The following is a 10,426-nucleotide window of genomic DNA, read 5'->3' as shown; positions in this document are numbered from 1 at the left end:
ATCACATAAATCATATAATACAAAATCATCATCGAACGTTAAGTGTGCGGACCCTACGGGTTCGAGAACTATGTAGACTTGACCGAAACACCTCTCTGGTCAATAACCAATAGCGGAACATGGATGCTCATATTGGCTCCTACATATTCTACGAAGATCTTTATCAGTCAAACCGTAATGACAACATACGTTATTTCCTTTGTCATCGGTATGTTACTTGCCCGAGATTCGATCGTTGTTATCTTCATACCTAGTTCAATCACGTTACCGGCAAGTCTCTTTACTCGTTTCATAATACATCATCCCGCAACTAACTCATTAGTCACTTTTCTTGCAAGGCTTCTTATGATGTGTATAACCGAGAGGGCCCAAAGATACCTCTCCAATACTCAGAGTGACAAATCCTAATCTCGATCTATGCAAACCCAACAAACACCTTCAAAGATACCTATAGAGCATATTTTTAATCACTCAGTTACGTTGTGATGTTTGATAGCACACAAGGCATTCCTCCGGTATCCGGGAGTTGTATAATCTCATAGTCGGAGGAATATGTATTTGACATGAAGAAAGCAATAGCAATAAAACTGAACGATCATAATGCTAAGCTAACGAATGGGTCTTGTACATCACATCTTTCTCCTAATGACATGATCCCGTTCATCGAATGACAACACATGTCTATGGTTAGGAAATTTAACCATCTTTGATTAACGAGCTAGTCTAGTAGAGGCTTACTAGGGACACGGTGTTTTGTCTATGTATCCACACATATATCAAGTTTCTGGTTAATACAATTCTAGCATGAATAATAAACATTTATCATGAAATAAGAAAATATAAAATAACAACTTTATTATTGCCTCTAGGGCATATTTCCTTTAGCCTCCCACTTGCACTAGAGTCAATAATCTAGTTCACATCGCCATGTTATTTAATACCAATAGTTCACATCGTCATGTGATTAACACTCATAGTTCACATTGCCATGTGATCAACACTCAAAGAGTTTACTAGAGTCAATAATCTAGTTCACATCGACATGTGATTAACACCCAAAGAGTACTAAGGTGTGATCATGTTTTGCTTGTGAGAGAGGTTTAGTCAACGGGTCTGTCATATTCAGATCCGTATGTATTTTGCAATTTTTTATGTCTACAATGCTCTGCATGGTGCTACTTTAGCTAATTGCTCCCACTTTCAATATGTATCCGGGCTGAGACTCAGAGTCATCTAGATTAGTGTTAAAGCTTGCATCATCGGATCCCTTTACGGCTAACCCTTTATCACCTCCATAACCGAGAAACATTTCCTTAGTCCTCTAAGGATAATTTTGACCGTTGTTTAGTGATCTACTCCTGGATCACTATTGTACACCCTTGCCAAACTCATTGGCAAGGCACACAACAGGTCTGGTACAAAGTATGGCATACTTTATAAAACCTATGACTGAGGCATACGGAATGACTTTCATTCTCTCTCTATCTTCTGCCGTGGTTGGGCTTTGAGTCATACTCAATCTTCACACCTTGCAATACAGACAAGAACCCTTTCTTTCAAAATGATGTGGTGTGGTGATGGTGATGATGAAGTTACCGGCGCAGGGCTTCGCCTAAGCACTACGACGATATGACCGAGGTGGAAATCTGTGGAGAGGGCACCGCACACGACTAAAAGATCAACTTGTGTGTCTATGGGGTGCCCCCTCCCACGTATATAAAGGAGAGAGGGAGGAGGAGGCTGGCCAAGTGGTGACGCGCCTGTCGGTGTCAAAACCGGCGAATCTCGGGTAGGGGGTCCCGAACTGTGTGTCTAAGGCTAATGGTAAAAGGAGGCGGGGGACACGATGTTTACCCAGGTTCGGGCCCTCTCTATGGAGGTAATACGCTACTTCCTGCTTGATTGATCTTGATGATATGAATATTACAAGAGTTGATCTACCACGAGATCATAGAGGCTAAACCCTAGAAGCTAGCCTACGATTATGATTGTTCTTGTCCTATGGACTAAACCCTCCGGTTTATATAGACACCGGAGGGGCTTAGGGTTACATAGAGTCGGTTACAGAGAAGGGGATCTGCATATCCGGATTGCCAAGCTTGCCTTCCACGCCAAGGAGAGTCCCACACGGACACGGGACGAAGTCTTCTATCTTGTATCTTCATAGTCCAACAGTCCGGCATAAGCATATAGTCCGGCTGTCCGAGGACCCTCTAATCCAGGACTCCCTCAGTAGCCCCTAAACTAGGCTTCAATGACGATGAGTCCGGCGCGCAGATTGTCTTCGGCGTTGCAAGGCGGGTTCCTTCTCCGAATACTCCAAGGTAGATTTTAAACACATGAATCGTGTCCGGCTCTGCAAAACAAATTCCACATACCACCGTAGAGAGCACAATATTCCACAAATCTAATCTGCTGACAACTTTTCATAGTGTTACATCACGCCGCGGCCCTGGTCCTTATGCGAACCGTTTTTCTCAACCTACTGCCGCACATCTTGCGAGGCGGTTTTATTGGCACGTCTTGTCGAAGCAGAGATCGTGTTCCCCTTATCACGGGATCCTCATCAATACGGGTGTGAGTAACCCAACCATGCCGTTAGTATGACTCCTCGGTTCTAGGCAAGTTCCAAACGGCCACGCAGAGGACGCTTGATATTCACCCTCTTTATAAAGAGGTCAAGACCTGTACTTTTCTTTCCACGCCCGATCCTTCCCTTCCCCTATCTCGAGTTCCAACACCCAAGGTTCAGGTTAAGCGCTCCGGACCTTCAACCATGTCCGGATTCAACCTTCAAGGCCGGTGGATGGCCTCTTCTGTCATAGAGGAGGACATCAAGAAGCTTAGGGAGGCCAGGTATCTGACCACCGAAATCTTCCATAGGCTGCCTGCTCAAGGGCAGGTTATCCCCACTCCCAAACCCAACGAGAGTGTTGTATTTGTTTCCCACTTCCTCTGAGGGCTAGGCTTTAGTCTTGATCCCTTTGTTAGGGGACTCATGTTCTATTACGGGCTTGATTTCCATGATCTGGCCCCAGATTCCTTCCTTCGCATCTCGCCGTTTATCATTGTGTGTGAGGCCTTCCTCCGCATTATCCCACACTTCAGCTTATAGCTCAAGACCTTCAATGTGAAGACGAAGATGATTGATAGACGACACGCGGAGTGTGGAGGTGCTATAATAAGAAAAGGTGCCGACGCCCTATGGCCAAAGGTTTCCTTCTCGGAGGTGTCCGATCTATGGCAGCAGGAGTGGTTTTACATCACAACTCCCCAGGTACAAAGCGGGCAGCCGCCCCAGCCTTTCGCTCTGCCCCTCCGCCCCAACTGGCACCATGGGTCAACAAAGGGCTGAAATGGGGGCCTGCTAATGACGTGCTGACACTGCAAAGCCGCATCCGAGATCTCCTCAAGAGGGATATCAGTCTAGTCAAAGTAATTCAAGTAATGTTAGTCCATCAGGTCCTGCCATGCCAACGTCGATCTCTCTGTATGTGGGAGTTCAACCCGGAAGGACCGTGAACCATTCAACACTTCTTCAGCATGATGCTCGAAGGAATGTATCAATTATTCTTCGAATCACGAATAAAGTGTCCGGACACCACCGAGGATGCGGGTATCAATTGCAACCGTCCAGATACCCAAGTAAGTAACCCCGCGACCGAACATGTTGTCGTTATATTTGTCACAACATTATCCTGAAAATTTATCCTCGGCCAGGACTGGATAAGAAAGGCGGAGAGGATCAGGTGTTCGGCCCCTCTTCCCAAAGGCTCACGGGATCCTGTACTAACCAGGATGCTGGCTCACGCACCATATCAAGTGCCATCAGGAGAAGACGAGGGGAGGCATAGGGAAGCCGAAAGCGGGCTTCATATGTTACCCATCCAAACCAGGGGAATTAGTGCCTCCGCGAAGGAGGACGATCGGGGAGGCGAATCTAGAATCCCCTCTCCCCACGGGAAGAAAAGGACTGCCCCTAAAGACTTGGAAAAGGAGGTTCCCAAACGAGGGAAGAAAACTTTGCCAGGGGGTCCTACCCTAGAGGGCGTCCTTACCGCATAGCACCCACAAGGGGGCCAACCATCAACCGAGCTGTAAGTGGACAAAGCCACATTACTAAATCCGCCCTACTCTTTTTCTGAAAACAACAACCGCGACATATGTTTGTAGTCCGACTCATAGCCCTTCTCAAAAATGTTCGTCCTCGGGGGATATTCTTCCGGAGATGATGGAGAGTGAAACGCCTCCTCTTGTTTCCCCGCCTCATGAGGCGGACGACCCTGAGGTGTCGTCCCGGAGGATTTCTCCTGATCCACAAAGGCCAGAAGGTAACTCTTCAGCCGCCCGAAGCCCGGAGTTCTCGGCTCCTAAGGAGACCGATAGAAAAAGCCCGGGAGTGTCCGGCGTACAACCAGACACATTGATGGGTCTTCTGGAGCAAGCGGCTATCTTAGAGGCACATTGTACCTTAATGGGTACGGTGGTTGAGAGGATTCCATCCGCAAAAAGCGGGTTGAATGAAGCTTTTACGAGCCTCCTAAAGGCTTTGAGGTACGTAAAGTAATATGTATATTTTTTACTATACCGCATACGCAAGGTGTGCTTTGTATAGATAGTAGACCCTGAGACTCTGGTTGCCATCCAGACGCGGCGAGCAGGGGATCAATATCTCAGGTAATGATAGTGCTGCTTTGGTGCGCAGGCAGCTGCAGATCTGGTGGCTGACCAAACTGCTGAATTTGTCGAATTGGAGCGGCAGCTTGACGTGGCGGATGCGGACATCACGCTTGTTAACAAGCGGCTTGACGAGGCATAGGGTATGTATATTCGGGTGGTCAGCAAATATTAAGCATGATGCTAGTATTTATATTATGCTTTGACTGCAGATGGAGCTACCGCCGTGGAGACCCTTCGGGTAGAACTTGCCCGAGCCAACGAGCAAGCCAGGAGAAGTGATGCAGCCACCCTGAAGGCAGCCGAAGAATTAAAAGCCGAACAGGCTATGCATCGCCAAAGTGAGGATAAAATAGCCAGCATGGCTATAGAGCTAAGAAATGCCACCAGCCGATATGAGCTTCTCGAAAGAGAAAATCAAGGAAAAACGTCTGACCGGGAGAAGGCCTTGCAAGCAGCAAAGGAAACTCGCTCTGATATCAGAGCGGCACGGGAGGAGCTTTGGCAAGCTGGTGAGATCGTGGCTGGGAAGCCCTTTTTATTGCGAACGGTCCGTGATCCGAAATATGCCCCTCTTGATCAATTGTGGAGTTCTGTGGACGCATACTTGGATTTAGCAAAGAGTGCTGCTGATGCGATGGAGTATTTCAAGGATCGAGAAGATCATGAGGTGGAAAGATTATTCTGGTCGCAGTTCAGTGCTCCAAAGCGTCCGCTGCTGTTGAATGAGCAAATGTCCGAATGGGCCGAGCTCCATAGGTTGTCCGGACTTGCCATGAAGGCTGTCGTGGATCATCTGTGGCCGAAGGAACCGAGCCCAGGTAGTTATTTTGGTTTGGTGCAACGATTTCTTCGTGCTGTGTCGCATATCAATGCTGTCAAGAGGTCGGCGTGCATAAAGGGTGCGCGGATGGCTCTTGCCCGTGTCAAGACATATTGGGCGAAGATGGAGGCCACCGAAATTGCAACCAGGGGTCCACCTGGGGGTCAGTACTCGCCCGAGCACTATTTTGAAGAAGTCCTAGAAGGTGCCCGTTCAATAGAGGCTCAGTGCTCCAAGAATACCATGTTTCAGTGACATGTGCCTTGATTGAAAAAACAATTCTATTTTGATTATAAAGGCTATATTTATACTTTTGCCCGTAAAGTATTGTAGTGCCTCCTGTGCGACCGTTTATGTATGTATGCATATAACCTGAAAGTTTGCAGTCGTCGGCTTCAGCCCCCACGCATATAATGCGGGGGTATTCGGAAAAGTGCATAATCACACTTGATCCAATGTCTTGGTCCGTTAAGGAGGTGATAGCGCGGCGAACAAGGCAATCGAACTATATAGCTTTAACACTTTCACTTAGCCATAGGAGTTTGACGGTGGGGCTACTATATAGCCCCTGGTATGTCTGTGTTCATCCGAATACGGGGTGGGTATACGTGACTGGGAAACCGGTCCTTCGTTAATGCGGAGGAATCGCGAAGATTCTGCTGAGTCATCGAGTGGTTGACCAGTCTCTCGCCTTATCATGACAGTCAGTTTTCGGCTTTCTCTACTAAGGTGCTCATCCAGATGAACCAGGGCACAATCCCAGTAGTTCTCCCGGTGCCACCTTAGCTGATAGGGCGGAACATAAGGTAGCAAAACACGGGAGCCGGGCAAACCCAACTATTGACCAAAGACATGATTCAGAGATGATGAATATAAGGCCAAACTCGCGACGCCGAACACTCCCGAAGGTATTCGGACTTTACAACATATGCTGGGTTGACTACCACCCGCGATAATTAGCCCTGAATTTCCAGGTACGTGCATTAATCTGGCGGGATGACAGAGTTTTTCAGCAACGCCAGTGTCCCTCTCGGTTGTTTTAAGTGCGCGGAGGGTTTGAGGCAACAAGAGACGATAAAAAAGGTTTACACAGGGTCTTAATTTAAAAAGAAACCTTTGAACGGGGCCCTGCTGCACGTCTGCGCCTTTGTCTCCATTGTGTCGTATCCTGGAAGGGTGTAGCACGGTGATCATCTGCAAAAAGAGAAAACCGAGGTGAAAGAATCTAGTGTGATCGTGCGAAAAGTTGGTTATTCTTAATGAACCATGAAAATTCAATCTATTGTGTCTTAATAGGGTCGAGCCGAACTATGGACCCTTTTACATGCGGGCAACCCCTAGCACCACATATGGGGGCATATCTGTCGACCAAGCTCAGGTTTATCTGGGCTGCTGCAACTAGTGGTGCACCGGACACGTCTAGCCGTGGCCGTGGTCTCGACGACCGATCATTTATTCGGGCTGGAGAGGCCGTTCAGTGGTTCATTTGCTAGAGCTGCCACATATTCTTCCGCATGCAAAGAACGCTCTGACTTTCCACTGATTGTGATGAGCCACGTGGATCGGGCATGTTAAGTTTAAGATAAGCATACTGCGGTACTGCATTAAAACGAGCAAAGGTTGTTCTTCCAAGTAATGCGTGATAGCCGCTTCGGAATGGAGCGATGTCGAAGATTAGTTCTTCGCTTTGGAAGTTGTCGGGAGAATCGAATACAACTTCTAATGTTAGAGAGCCCGTACAGTGGGCCTCTACGGCTGCTATTATTCCTTTAAAGGTACTACTGCTTTGGCTAATTCTTGATGGGTCTATCCCCATTTTGCGGACAGTGTCCTGATATATCAGATTAAGACTACTACCACCGTCCATTAGGACTTAGGTGAGATGGTATCCGTCAATTATTGGGTCGAGCACCAAGGCAGCCGAACCTCCATACCAGATACTAGTCGAATGATCCCTGCGATCGAAAGTGATCGGGCAGGCCGACCATGGGTTGAATTTGGGGGCGACGGGCTCTACAGCGTATACGTCTCGGAGTGCACGTTTGCGCTTCCTCTTTGGATGTGGGTGATGTAGATCATGTTCACTGGTGGAAAAATTTTCTATCCCCCAGTGTTTGGCTGGCGAGGTTCATCCTCGTCTTCACTTGGTGGCTCCCTCCCCTTGTGTTCAGTGTTTAGTATGCCGGCCTGGTTGAAGACCCGGCATTCTCTGTTGGTGTGATTCGCAGGTTTCTCGGGGGTGCCATGAATCTGACATGATCTGTCCATAATTTTGTTCAGACTGGACGGTCCATCTCTGCTGCCTTTAAATGGCTTTTTCCGTTGACCGGGTCGAGAGCCCCTGAATCCGGCGTTTACCGCCGTGTTATCTGGGTTGTCTTCATTATTTTGGCGCTTGTTTTTATTGCGTTGTGGCTTCCCATTGCCGTCCCTAACTTCGGATGTGCCTGGGTCGCTGGTATCGCTGTGGGCCAACCAACTATCCTCGCCTGCGCAAAAGCGGATCATGAGGCTTGTTAGAGCTGCCATTCTCCTCGGTTTTTCCTGGCCGAGGTGTTTGGCAAGCCATTCGTCCCGGACACTGTGTTTGAAAGCCGCTAAGGCTTCAACGTTCGGACAATCGGTGATTTGGTTCTTCTTAGTGAGAAACCTGTTCCAAAGCTTTCGGGCTGACTCTCTGGGTTGTTGGATTATGTGACTTAAATCATCTGCGTCCGGAGGTTGGGCATAGGTCTGATGTCTACTACACAACCTTCTTCTTGTAGACGTTGTTGGGCCTGCAAGTGCATAGGTTTGTAGGACAGTAGCAAATTTCCCTCAAGTGGATGACCTAAGGTTTATCAATCCGTAGGAGGCGTAGGATGAAGATGGTCTCTCTCAAACAACCCTGCAACCAAATAATAAAGAGTCTCTTGTGTCCCCAACACACCCAATACAATGGCAAATTGTATAGGTGCACTAGTTCGGCAAAGAGATGAAGATACAAGTGCAAAATAAATAGTAGATAAAGGTTTTTGTAATCTGAAATAATAAAGACAACAAGGTAACAAGTGGTAAAAGTGAGCGTAAACGGTATTGCAATGATAGGAAACAAGGCCTAGGGTTCATACTTTCACTAGTGCAAGTTCTCTCAACAATAATAACATAGATAGATCATATAACAAGCCCTCAACATGCAACAAAGAGTCACTCCAAAGCCACTAATAGCGGAGAACAAACGTAGAGATTATGGTCGGGTACGAAACCACCACAAAGCTATTCTTTCAGATCGATCTATAAAATAGTTCGTACTAGAATAACACCTTAAGACACAAATCAACCAAAACCCTAATGTCACCTAGATACTCCATTGTCACCTCAAGTATCCGTGGGCATGATTATACGATATGCATCACACAATCTCAGATTCATCCATCCAACATAAAAGTACTTCAAAGAGTGCCCCAAAGCTACTACCGGAGAGTCAAGAACGTGTGCCAACCCCTATGCATAGGTTCCCAATGTCACGAAACTCGCAAGTTGATCACCAAAACATACATCAAGTGGCACACGATATCCCATTGTCACCATAGATAATCACGGCAAGACATACATCAAGTGTTCTCATAAAGACTCAATCCGATAAAATAACTTCAAAGGGGAAACTCAATTCATCACAAGAGAGTAGAGGGGGAGAAACATCATAAGATCCAACTACAATAGCAAAGCTCGGGATACATCAAGATCGTATCACCTCAAGAACACGAGAGAGAGAGAGATCAAACACATAGCTACTGGTACATACCCTCAGCCCCGAGGGTGAACTACTCCCTCCTCGTCATGGATAGCGCCGGGATGATGAAGATGGCCTCCGGTGATGGGATCCCCCTCCGGCAGGGTGCCGGAACAGGGTCCCGATTGGTTTTTGGTGGCTACAGAGGCTTGCGGCGGCGAAACTCCCGATCTAGGTTCTGTTCTGGAAGTTTTAGGGTACGTAGGTATATATGGGTGAAAGGAGAACGTCAGTGGTGCTTCGGGGGCCCCACGAGGCGGGGGGGGGGGGGCGCCCAGGGGGGTGAGCGCGCCCCCACCCTCGTGGACAGCTCTCGTATCTTCTGACGTGGGGTCCAAGTCCATCAGGTGGGTTTCCTTCCAAAAATAACTTCTTCAGTTGATTTTGTTCCGTTTTGACTTCGTCTGATATTCCTTTTCCTCGAAACACTAAAATAGGCATAAAACAACAAATCTGGGCTGGGCTTTCGGTTAATAGGTTAGTCCCAAAAATAATATAGAAGTGGATAATAAAGCCCATAATCATTTAAAACAGATAATATAATAGCATGAATGCTTCATAAATTATAGATACGTTGGAGACGTATCAACATCCCCAAGCTTAATTCCTACTCGTCCTCGAGTAGGTAAATGATAAAAGAAAGAATTTATGAAGTGTGAATGCTAGAGGTGCACAAATTTGATCAATGCTAATTTCAATAACCTTTTCTAGCATGATAATATGTCATAATCTCATAAAACTTTTCATGAACTAGTAACAACCAATTCACATGTCAAAGCATAGACCGTAAACATTCTTGAAAACTAGCAAACTTCATTCTTAGTCATCAAAACAATTGCAATTCATCTTATTTTCAGGAATAGCAAACTCCACATACTCAACTATCACATAGTCTTCTACAATTGCTAACACTCACGCAAAACTTGTGGTTATGAAGTTTTAATCAGACAAAGAGAAAGATTGGGGCTTATAATGTTGCCTCCAAACGTATTCACCTTTGGGTGATGTCAACAATAATAGTTCATGCTAACGTACATCCAATTGGATATATATATCAGGATCACCCTAACACAAAGTGCTTGCCAAAGGATAAAATGAAAAAGGGAAAGGTGAAGATCACCTTGACTCTTGCATAAAGTAAAAGATAGGCCCTT

This window comes from Triticum aestivum, chromosome 1B, assembly GCF_018294505.1.
Source record: "Triticum aestivum cultivar Chinese Spring chromosome 1B, IWGSC CS RefSeq v2.1, whole genome shotgun sequence".
NCBI classification, from domain to species: Eukaryota; Viridiplantae; Streptophyta; class Magnoliopsida; order Poales; family Poaceae; genus Triticum; species Triticum aestivum.
Note: the sequence above shows the minus strand (reverse complement) of the source record.